Source organism: Loxodonta africana, chromosome 18, assembly GCF_030014295.1.
Source record: "Loxodonta africana isolate mLoxAfr1 chromosome 18, mLoxAfr1.hap2, whole genome shotgun sequence".
Lineage (NCBI taxonomy): Eukaryota > Metazoa > Chordata > Mammalia > Proboscidea > Elephantidae > Loxodonta > Loxodonta africana.
In genome coordinates, this window is record NC_087359.1 from 35,246,896 (window position 1) to 35,259,728 (window position 12,833).

Below are 12,833 nucleotides of genomic sequence, written 5' to 3' on the forward strand. Positions count from 1 at the left end.
TGGTTGACAAATTCAAAACCCTAGAGGGGAAATAAGAGCAGCAGTTAATGACTAGGAACCTAGGTTTTGAAACCAGACTGGGTTCAAATCCCAGCTTTTTTTTTTTTTTTTTTTAACTTAGCCTCTGTGTGCCACAGTTCCCTGATCTTTAAAACGGAAATGACAGTGATAATAGTACCTACTTCATGGGGTAGATCGTTGGGAAGATTAAATGAGGTAATATGCATCAAGCACTAGGAATAGTCCATGGCACCTAGAGAGCTCTTGATATTTATGTCCTATTATTATTTACTCTACGGAATCAAAATGGGATGGAGAAACTATGGAACTGAAGAGCGTGGACTGTCAAAGCGAGCAGAAGGGAGAGGGAGGAGTCATGCAAGCCTGGAGGAATTCCAGAATCTAGTGCAGAAGCCCATGGAAGGTTTTTAGGCCATTTTAAACTGACTGGCTTGAGTATTCAGCTTTCTAAAGTCATGCTTCCTTTTTATCTTTTTTTTTTTTAATTAATTTTTATTAAGCTTCAAGTGAACATTTACCATTCCAATCAGTCTGTCACATGTAGGTTTACATACATCTTACTCCCTTCTCCCACTTGCTCTCCCCCTATTGAGTCAGCCCTTTCAGTCTCTCGTTTCGTGCCAATTTTGCCATCTTCCCTCTCTCTATCTTCCCATCCCCCCTCCCATCAAGAGTTGCCAACACACTCTCCAGTGTCCACCTGATTTAATTAGCTCACTCTTCATCAGCATCTCTCTCCCCCCCACTGACCAGTCCTTTTCATGCCTGATGATTTGTCTTCGGGGATGGTTCCTGTCCTGTCTTTTTATCTTTTTTAAATGACTTCCAGCCCTCCACTCATCTCGCTTTATTATACATTGCAGTTCAGCTTTCTGTTTGGCCTTCACTTGCCAGAACACTTCCTAGGATTGCCTTACCTTTCACACCCAAAGAGATTCTCAAGGGCTTTTCCTAAACAGAGTCCATAGCCCCCATGTAATAAACACGTATTTTAAAGTATAATATTAAAGTATAAATTATATATTATATACTTAGAATAAATTATTACTTCCCTGGTGCTCAAAAATGCTGCAGATAGTTATCATTTTAAATAGCATTTGCTTTCCTTACAACTACGTCTGAATAGTGTGAAACTCAGAGGAGGAAGGGGTTTTGCACAACAAAAATCCAGTGGTCGTTTCTTAGTTATCTTAGCTTCTCAGTGTTCCATCCTTTGAAACATTTTCTTCACTGGGCTCCAGAGGTATCACTTCTCTGGGAGCTTTTTCTCAGACTCATCTTTTTTTTTTTTTCTTTTTTTAAATAGAAATCAAAGTTTATCAGTGGTTACCAGAGGTAGGCAAGAGGGAGGGGGAAATGAAAACACAGTACTTAAGGATCACCAAGCTTCTGTTAAGGGTGACAGAAAAATTCAGGAATGGTGTTGGTCAAGCAACATGATGAACATATTTAATGTCACTGAGCTATAGATGGAAACCCTGGTGGCGTAGTGGTTAAGTGCTGTGGCTGCTAACCAAAGGGTCGGCAGTTCAAATCTGCCAGGCACTCCTTGGAAACTCTATGGGGCAGTTCTATTCTGTCCTATAGGGTCGCTATGTGTCAGAATAGACTTGACGGCACTGGGTTTTTTGGGTTGGAGCTGTAGATATTATTGAAACGGTAAATGTTTTGGTATCTATATATTTACCACAATTAAAAAAAAAAGTATGAGACAATTGGGGACATTTGAACACTCAATATTTGATGATATCAAGGAATATTTAGATGTGATAATGTTATTGGGGTTATGTTAAAAAAAAATCCAGAGTCCTTCTCTTTTTTTTTTTTCACTTTGGTAAGTAGCATCTGGGGTCTCAAAAGCTTGTGAGAGCTCTTTTTTATTTTTATTTTTTAATTGTATTTTAAATGAAGGTTTACAGAGCAAATTAGTTTCTCATTAAACAATACACATTGTTTTGTGACATTGGTTGCCAACCCCACAACATGTCACACTCTCCCCCTCGCGATCTTGGGTTCCCCATTACCAGCTTTCCTGTCCCTTCCTGCCTGCTCATCCCTGCCCCTGAGCTCTTTTAGTCTTGTTTTGTTTTATGGGCCTGTCTAACCTTTGCCTGAAGGGTGAACCTCAGGCGTGACTTCAGTACTGAGTACTAGACACAGGGGCCGTACTCTCAGGGTCTCTCCAGCCTCTGTCAGACCAGTAAGTCTGGTCTTTTTTTGGGAGTTAAAATTTTGTTGTACATTTTTCTCTAGCTGTTTTGGGGCCCCTCTGTTGTGATCCCTGTCAGAGCAGTCGGTAGTGGTAGCCAGGCACCTTCTAATTGTGCTGGATTCAGTCTGGTGGAGGCTGTGGTAGTTGTGGTCCGTTAGTCCTTTGGACTAATCTTTCCCTTGTGTCTTTGGTTTTCTTGATTCTCCCTTACTCTAGACGGGGTGGGACCAATGGAGTATCTTAGATGGCCACTCACAAGCTTCTAAGATCCCAGACCATACTCACCAGATTAGGAATGGTGAACCTTTTCTTCGTAAGATATGTTATGCCAGTTGAGCTAGATGTCCCCCAAGACCATGATCCCCAGGCCTCAGCCCAGTAATTTGGTCCCTCAGGGAGTCTGGATGTGTCTATGGAGCTTCCATGACCTTGCCTTGGTCAAATTGTGCTGAATTCCCCAGAATTGTGTACTGTCTTCACTTAAGTTACCACTTATCTATTGTCTAGTGTTTTTCCCTCCCCTTGCCTCCTCTCCCTGATAACCACCAACAATTGTTTCTTTCTGTATGTAAATCTTTTCATGAGTTTTTACAATAGTGGTCTAATACAGTATTTGTCCTTTTGTGATTGACTTATTACGATTGGCATAATGCCCTCCAGATTCATCCACGTTGTGAGATGCTTCACAGATTCATCATTGTTCTTTGCTGTTGCATAGTATTCCATTGTGTGTACGTACCATGGTCTGTTTATCCATTCATCTCTTGACGGGCACTTATGTTGTTTCCATCTTTTTGCTATTGTGAATAATGCTGCAGTGAACACAGGTGTGCAGATGTCTATTCAGGTGATGGTTCTTATTTCTCTAGGATATATTCCTAGGAGTGGGATTGCTGGATCTTATGGTATTTCTATTTCTAGGTTTTTAAGGAAGCACCATATCACTTTCCAAAATGGAAAGTGATCCCATTTTGCATTCCCACCAGCAGTGCATAGGAGTTCCAAGCTCCCAACAGCCTCTCCAATATTTGTTATTTTCTGTTTTTGTTTTATTATTATTACTTGTCCCAGTAATGTTGGGGTGAGACGGCATCTCATCGCAGTTTTGATTTGCATTTCTCTAATGGCTGGTGATCTCAAGTATTTCTTCACGTATCTTTTAGCTGCCAAATGTCTTCTTTGATGAAGTGTCTGTTCATATCCTTTGCCCATTTTTAAATTGGATTATTTGTCTTTTTGTAGTAGAGGTACTGGATTTTCCTATAGATTTTAGAGATTAGAGCTTTGTCAGATTTGACATAGCCAAAAATTTTCTCCCAGTCTGTAGGTTCTCTTTTTACTCTTTTCATGAAGTCTTTTGATGAGTATAAATGTTTAATTTTTAGAAGCTCTCCATTATCTAGCTTATCTTCTGGTGTTTGTGTATTGTTAGTTATGGTTTGTATGCTGTTTATGCTGTGTATTAGGGCCTCTAGTGTTGACCTTATTTCTAAGATCATTATAGTTTTTGGTTTTATATTTAGGTCTTTGATCCATTTTGAATTCGTTTTTGTGTATGATGTGAAATATGAGCCCTGTTTCATTTTTTTATAGATGGACATCCAGTTTTGGCAGGACCATTTCTTAAAAAGACTGTCTTTTCCCATTTAATGGACTCTGGGCCTTTGTCAAAGATCATGTGACTGTAGGTGGATAGATTTACATCTTGGTTCTTGATTCTGTTCCATTGGTCAATGTGTCATTGCATCAGCATCAAGATGTTTTGACTACCATAGCTGTATAGTAGGTTCTGAAATCAGGTAGTGTGTGCAAGTTCTCCTACTTTATTCTTTTTCCTCAATAGTGCTTTGCTTATCCAGGGCCTCTTTCCTTTCCATATAAAGTTAATGATTAGTTTTTCCATCTCTTTAAAGAATGCTGTTTGTATTTGGAATGGAATTGCATTGTATTTGTAGATTGCTTTGGGTAGAATTGAAATTTTCGTAATGTTGAGTCTACCTATCCACGAACACAGTATGTTTTTCCATTTATGTAGGTCTCGTTTGGTTTTTTGCAGTAATGTTTTGAAATTTTCTTTGTATAGGTCTTCTAAGTCCCTGGTTAGATTTATTCCTAAGTATTTTGTTTTTTAGGGGCTATTATAAATGGTGTTGCTTTCCTGATTTCTTTTTCATAGTTCTCTTTATTGGTGTATAGGGATCCAATTGATTTTTGTATGTTTATCTTGTATCCTGCTACTCTGCTGAATCTATCAGTTCCAGAAGTCTTCCTGTGGAGTCCTTTGGGTTCTTTATGTATAGTATCATATCATCTGCAAATAGGGTAGTTTTACTTCTTCCTTACCAATTTGGATGCCCTTTTTTTTTTTTGTATTAGTTATGTAGTGCTGCTGTAACAGAAATACCACAGATGGATGTCTTTAATAAAGAGAAATTTATTTCCTCACACTAAAGTAGGCTAAACGCCCAAATTCAGGGTGTGAGCTCCAGGGGAAAGTTTTCTCTCTCTGTCAGCTCTGGAGGAAGATCCTTGTCTTCAATCTTCCTCTGGTCAAGGAGCTTCTCAGGTGCACGGAACCCAGGTCCGAAGGACACACTCTGCTCCTGCTGCTGCTTTCTCGGTGATATGAGGTACCCAACTTTCTGCTTGCTTGCCTTTCCTTTTATCTCTTGAGAGATAAAAGGTGGTACAGGCTGCAACCCAGGGAAACTCCCTTTACCTTGGATCAGGGAGGTGACCTGAGTGAGGGTGGTGTTACAATCCCACCCTAATCCTTTTAACATGAAATTACAATCACAAAATGGAGGACAACTACTCAATACTGAGAAGCATGGCCTAACCAAGTTGATACACATATTTGGGGGGGGACATAATTCTATCCATGACACCTTTATTTCTTTTTCTTGCCTTATTGTTCTAGCTAGGACTTCCAGCACAATGTTAAATAGGAATGGTGATAAAGGGCATCCTTGTCTTGTTCCTGTTCTCAAAGGGAATGTTTTCAGCCTCTCTCTGTTAAGAATGCTGCTGGCTGTTGGTTTGGTATAGATGCCCTTCATTATGTTGAGGAATTTCCCTTCTATACCTATTTTATTGAGAGTTTTTATCAGGAATGGGTGTTGGACTTTATTGAATGCCTTTTCTACATCAATTGAGCTCATCCTGTGGTTCTTTCCTTCTGTTTTATTTATGTGGTGGATTTTGTTGATTGACTTTTCTAATGTTGAGCCATCCTTGCATACCTGGTATGAATCCCATTTGGTTTTGATGTATTATTTTTTTTATATGATGCTGAATTCTATTGGCTACAATTTTTCATCTATATTCATGACAGATTTTGGTCTGTAATTTTCTTTTTTGGGGTTGTCTTCGCCTGGTTTTGGTATCAGGGTTATGCTGACTCATAAAATGAATTCAGAAGTATTCCTTCCTTTTCTATGTTCTGAAATATTTTGAGTAGTACTGATGCAAGCTCTTCTCTGAATGTTTGGTAGAATTCTCCAGTGATGCTGTCTGGGCCAGGAATTTTTTTTTTTTTTTTAAATTACCTTTTCAAACCCTTCTCTTGATATGAGTCTGTTCAGATTTTTTATCTCAGTTTCTGTTAGTGTATATAGGTAGGGTGTTTCTAGAAATATGTCCATTTCCCCTAGGTTTTTAAATTTGTCAGAGTGTAGTTTTTCATAGTACTCTGTTATGATCCTTTTTATTTCAGTTGGGTCTGTTGTAATATTCCCCCCTTTCATTTCTTATTTGGATTATTTATTTGCATCCTCTCTTGTTTTTGTCAATTTAGCCAATGGTTTGTCAATCTTGTTGATCCTTTCAAAGAACCAACTTTTGGTTTCGTTGATTCTTTCTATTGTTTTTCTATTCTCTATTTCATTTATTTCTACTCTGATCTTTATTATTTCCTTTCTTCCGGTGACTGTGGGCTTCTTTGGCTGTTCTCTTTCTATTTGCTTGGGTAGCTAATGTTTCAATTTTGTCCCTTTCTTCTTTTTTGATATGTGTGTCTATTGCTAAAATTAACCTCTGAACACTGCCTTTGCTGTGTCCCAAAAGTTTTGGTATGATGTGTTTTCATTTTTGTTTGATTTTAGGAATTTTTTTATTCCATCTTTGATTTCTTCTAATACTCAGTAGTGGTTTTTAAGCAAGGTTTTATTCAGTTTCCATGTATTTGGGTTTTTTTTTTTTTTTCTTGCTCTTCCTGTTATTAATTTCTACCTTTATGGTGTTATGATCAGAGAAGACGCTTTGTATTATCTAAATATTTTGAATTTTGTTGAGGGTTGCTTTGTGGTCTAAGACGGGTCTATTCTGGAGAACACTCCATGTGTGTTGGAAAAGAATGTGCACTTTGCTGCTGTACGGTGTTCTATATATGTCTATGAGGTCAAGTTGGTTGATTGTGGCCTTTAGATCTTCTGTATCTTTGTTGAGTTTCTTTCTAAATGTTCTGTCCTTTATCGAGAGTGGTGTGTTGAAGCGTCCTACTATTTTTGCAGAACTCTCAATTTCTCTTTTCAGCGCTGTTAGAGTTTGTTTTATGTATTTTTGGAACCTTGTCATTGGGTGTATAGATATTTATTATGATTACGTCTTCATGGTGGATTGTCTCTTTAATCATTATATAATGTCCTTCTTTGTCTTTTATGGTGGATTTTGTTTTAAAGTCTATTTTATCTGAGATTAGTATTGCCACTCCTGCTCTTGTTTGATTGCTGTTTGCTTAATATATTTTTTCCATCTTTTGATTTTTAATATATTTATGTCTTTGTTTCTCAGGTGTGTCTCTTGTGGACAGCATATTGATGGCTCCTGTTTTTTTTTTTTCAATTGTACTCTAGATGAAGGCTTACAGAGCAAATTAGTTTTTTCACTACACATATATTAATATATGTACTGTTTTGAGACATTAGTTTTCAACTCCACAACATGTCAATACTCTCCCTTTCTTAAACTTGGGTTCCCCGTGAACAACTTTCTTCCCCACCCACCCCCACCCCCACCGCCTTCTCAACCTAGTCCCTGGCTGCTGTGCCCATTTAGTCTTGTTTTGTTTTATGGGCCTGTCTAATCTTTTGCTGAAGGGTGAACCTCAGGAGTGATTTCATTACTGAGCTATAAGGGTGTCCGGGGGCCATACTCTCAGGGTTTCTCCAGTCTCTGTCAGACTGATTAGTCTGGTCTTTTTTTGTGAGTTAAAATTTTGTTCTACGTTTTTCTCCCGCACCATCTGGGACCCTCTATTGTGATCCCTGTCACAGCAGTAAGTGGTGGTAGCCAGGCACCATCTAGTTGTGCTGGATTCAGTCTGGTGTAGGCTGTAGTAGTTCAGGTTCATTAATTCTTTGGACTAATCTTCCCTTGTATCCTTGATTTTCTTCATTCTCCCTTGCTCCTGACGGAGTGAGACCAGTGGCAAGTATCCTAGATGACCGCTCACGAGCTTTCAAGACCCCAGACATTACTCATCAAAGTGGAATGTAGAACATTTTCTTTATAAACTATGTTATGCCAATTGAGCTAGATGTTCCCTGAGACCATGGTCCCCAGGTCTCAGCCCAGTAATTTGGTCCCTCAGAAAGTTTGCATGTGTCTATGGAGCTTCTGTGACCTTGCCTTGGACAAGCTGCACTGGCTTAATGAGTCCTGTTTTTTTATCCATTCTGTCGCTCTCTGCCTCTTTATGGGTGCATTTAAGCCATTTACATTCAGTATGATTACTGAAAAAAAGTGTGAGCTTATTGCTGTCATTTTGTAGTTTTTTTTTTTTTTGTGGTGCTGACATTTTCTTTGCTCCTCTTACTCTTCTGTGCTGAATTCCTTTTGTTTGTGGATTTTTTGTTTTTGTTTCTTTAGTTTTTGTAGATTATGTGTTTACTGAGACTTTATGTTTTTCTTCTTTATTTTGACGAATAGATTTATTAACTTTCTTTGTGGTTACCTTGAAATTTGCCCTTCTCTTCCTAAGTTTAAGCCTGTCTTTTATTAATAACACCTTGACTTCTTCTCCATTTGGGAGTTCTATACTTATACTGTTTATTACCTCTTTTATTATTCTGACATTGTTGTCATTTACAGATTGACCCCTCTGGTTCCCTGCTGTAAATTTTTTAGTTTTGTTTTATCTTTGAGAGTTCATTATCTAGGTTGGTATCTGGCTAATGCTGTCATATGCACTAGATTCAGGTTGTTGTCTGATGCTGTTGGTTCTCTAACCAAAGGACTCCCTTTTATAATTCTTACAAGTTTGGTTTGGTTTAAATATATTCCCTTAATTTCTGTTTATCTGGGAATGTCCTAATTTCGCCATCATATTTGAGCAAGAGTTTTGCAGGATATATTATTCTGGGTTGGCAGTTTTTTTCTTTCAAGATTTTATATATGTCATCCCATTTTGCCTTCTTGCCTGCGTGGTTTCTGCCAAGTAATCACAGCTTCGTCTTATTGTTTCCCCTTTGTATGTGACTTTTTGTTTTTCTCAAGCTGCTCTCAGGATTCCTTGCCTTTTTTTTTTTTTTTTTTTTTGCTAGTGTGATTATGATACGTCTTGGTGTTTTTCTTTTGGGGACTATCCTATATGGGGTTCGTTGAGCTTCTTGAGTGGTCAGCTTTTCATCTTTCAAGGTATTAGGGAAGTTTTCTGTCAACAAATCTTCAATGATCCTCTCTGTGTTTTCCATTTTCTTCCCCCATTCTGGAACTTTGATCACTCGCAAATTTTTACTTTTGATTGTATCCCACATCATTCTCAAGGTTTCTTCACTTTTCTTCATTCTTTTCTGTGATTTTTCCTCAAACAAAGTAGTATCCAAGGATTTGTCTTCAATTTTGCTGATCCTGTCTTTCATTGTTTCAAATTTGCTCCTAAAATCTTCTATTGCACTATCCATTTCTGAAATCTTGTTCACCTTTTGGATTTCTAATTGCTATAATTTTGTATGATTTCTAGTTGTCAGTTTATTTTGACATTTTTGTTCCTGTATTATTTTCCTGACTTCTTCCATCATTTTGTCTGTCTTTTCCATCATTTGATCAGACTCATCTTCTCGATCTCTGAATGTTGGAGTACTCCAAGGCTCAATCCTTTTGTCTTCTCTAAATTCACTCCCTAGGTGATCTCATCTAATCCCATGGCTTTAAATACCATCTATTTATTGATTGCTTCTGGCTGTAGTCTCCGAGATGGCCCCTGATGATCCTTACCTCCTGGCATGCATGCATGCCCTTGTGCAGTTCCCTGAATAGAACTGACCTGTATGATCAACAATATACTGAAAAAGTGAGGGTGTGTGGCCTTCAAGGGTAGGTCACAAAAGCATTTCAGTTCTGCCTTGCTCTCTCAGATTATTCACTCTAGGATATATCAGCTGCCCTCAAATTATACTATGGGGTGACAATCTCCCTGGAAAAAATCAGTGCTTTTACGAAATTTCCTAGTGAAGCTTCAATGGCCAGAATTTTGTGGAACATCCAGCAAGTCCAGAATAACAGTCCTTTTCTGATAAAGTTTCAGTCAGAATATCCTAGTCTTCACTATGCAGAGATTTCTTTATAATCTCTATTCTTATAACCTAAATTCACTTTGCCCTATTTTCACTGCCAAGAAATGCAGTTCATTCAGCATCCTAATCACGAAATTACAGCTCTCATTCACCAGATCATCAACTCTAATTCAACACAGACATGAAAGGTCCTTTTATACTCCGCATTCAGAGAACTGCAGAAGAAGGAGATGTACTTAAGGAAAATAACTTGTAAAACAAAACCTGAGCAAAAGGTCAGACAGCAAATGAGCACATTTTTTATGATTATTTTCAAAATCTAACGTTTCATAAATTTAAAATTTTAGTTTTATATGTTGTGTGTATAAGCTAGAAAAAGGTCTGGAAAATATACACTGAGCTGTTAGTAGTAGTTCTCTCTTAGGGATTAGAAAAGGGTTTGGAGAATATTTTCCTTCTTCTTCTGTACTTCTTTAAAATGTTTAATAAACAGCATGTATGACTCTGATAGGGCCCTAGGAGCACAATAGTTAAGAGCTGGGCTGCTTACCAAAAGGTCAGCAGTTTGAACCCCCTAACCGCCCCTTGGAAACCCTATAAGGCAGTTCTCCTCCATCCTGTAGGGTCAGTATGAGTCGGAATCGACTCAATGACAACAGATTTTGTGACTCTGATAATCAGAAAAATATGGATTTTAATTATTCAAAACACATGGATTGCAAACAAGTCACAGTAGAGAGGGATGCACCTAGAAAACAATCCTAGGTTACCACGGCAGTCACCTCTTTAGGCTTTGTAAGAGTGACACCTACTGGAAACTCAGGAAATGAACTTTGAAAAACTATGATCAAGTCACTTGAGATGTGTTCAATACTAGACAGTTTAGTGGAGGGCGGAAAACAGGGAAGGAGAGATGAGGAAAATAAAAGCTTTTTTTTTTTTTTTTAAAGTATCAAGATTAAAACTTGCTTACTTAAGTATAAGAGATATTAGTTTCCAGAAAATCCACCAGTGAGAAGGAACATGCTACAGGGCATAAAAAAGAAAGCTAGTACAATGAGAATTCATCTCACTCCAACAAGGCTGAGATTAATCCAAAACACACAAAATAATAAATGTTGGAGAGGCTGTGGAGAGACTGGAACACTTCTACACTGCTGGTGGGAATGTCAAATGGTACAACCACTTTGGAAATTGATTTGGCGCTTCCTTAAAAAGCTAGAAAATAGAACTACCATACGATCCAGCAATCCCACTCCTCGAAATATATCCTAGAGAAATAAGAGCCTTTGCACAAACAGATATATGCACACCCATGTTCATTGCAGCACTGTTTACAATAGCAAAAAGATGGAAGCAACCAAAGTGCTCATCAACGGATGAATGGACAAATAAATTATGGTATATTTACACAATGGAATACTACGCATCGATAAAGAACAGTGATGAATCTGTGAAACATTTCATAACATGGAGGAACCTGGAAGGCATTATGCTGAGTGAAAATAGTCAGTTGCAAAAGGACAAATATTGTGTAAGACCACTATTACAAGAACTTGAGAAATAATTTAAACTGAGAAGAAAACATTCTTTTGTGGTTACGAGAGGGGGGAAGGAGGGAGGGTAGAAGAGGGGTATTCACTAATTAGTAGATAAGAATTACTTTAGGTGAAGGAAAAGACAACACACAATACAGGGGAGGTCAGCACAATCAGACTAAACCAAAAGCAAAGAAGTTTCCTGAATAAACTGAATGCTTCGAAGGCCAGCGTAGCAGGGGCAGGGGTTTGGGGTCCATGGTTTCAGGGGACATCTAAGTCAATCGGCATAATAAAACCTATTAAGAAAACATTCTGCATCCCACTTTGAAGAGTGGCATCTGGGGTCTTAAATGCTAGCAGGTGGCCACCTAAAATGCATCAATGAGTCTTAACCGACCTGGATCAAAGGAGAATGAAGAACACCAAGAACACAAGGTAATTACAAGCCCAAGAGACAGAAAGGCCACATGAACCAGAAACTACATCATCCTGAGACCAGAAGAACCAGATGGTGCCTGGCTACAACCCAGGACTGCCCTGACAGGGAACACAACAGAGAACCCCTGAGGGAGCAGGAAAGCAGTGGAATGCCGACCCCAAATTCTCATAAGGACTTAATGGTCTGACTGAGACTGGAAGGACCTCGGTGGTCATGGCCCCCAGACCTGTTGGCCCAGGACAGGAACCATTCCCGAAGTCAACTCCTCAGACATGGATTGGACTGGACAATGGGATGGAGAGGGATGCTGGTGGGGAGTGAGCTTCTTGGATCAGGTGGACACTTGAGACTATGTTGGCATCTCCTACATGGAGGGGAGATAAGAGGGTAGCGGGGGTTAGAAACTGGCAAAATGGACACGAAAAGAGAGAGTGGAGGGAGGGAGTGGGCTGTCTTATTAGGGGGAGAGTAATTGGGAGTATGCAGCAAGGTGTATTACTTTGCTATATACTCCCAATTTTTTTGGTTGTAGCAAGGTGTATATAAGTTTTTGCGTGAGAGACTGACTTGATTTGTAAATTTTCACTTAAAGCACAATAAAAATTATTTAAAAAAAAAAAAGAAAGAAAGAAAGCTAGTAGTTATTTAAGAGTTTAGAGCATCAGACAGTCAATCTGAACTACTCAGGATTTTAAAAATGTACGATGCTCAAATATAAAATGAAAAATGTATTTAAATATTCGAGTAAATGGCTTTTTATGGGGTAGTAAATGTTTCTCGGAGCCCTGGTGGCACAGTGGTTACAAGCTCAGCTGCTCACTGCAAAAGGTCAGCAGTTCAAATTCATCAGCCACTCCTTGGAAACCCTGTGGGGCAGTTCTACTCTGCCTTATAAGGTCTCTATGAGTCAGAATCGACTTGACGATAGTGGGTTTATTTATTTCTTTTTTAATGTTTCTTAAATCTTGGAACTGTATCTAAGATTTGAATGTCATTGTTTGATATTAGTATCATAAACTCAAAATGAAACCAAAAAAAAGGGTAGTGTCCTAATCTAATTGATCCTCTTCATGACTCCAGCTTTCTAAGAGCTATGGCTGTCTATC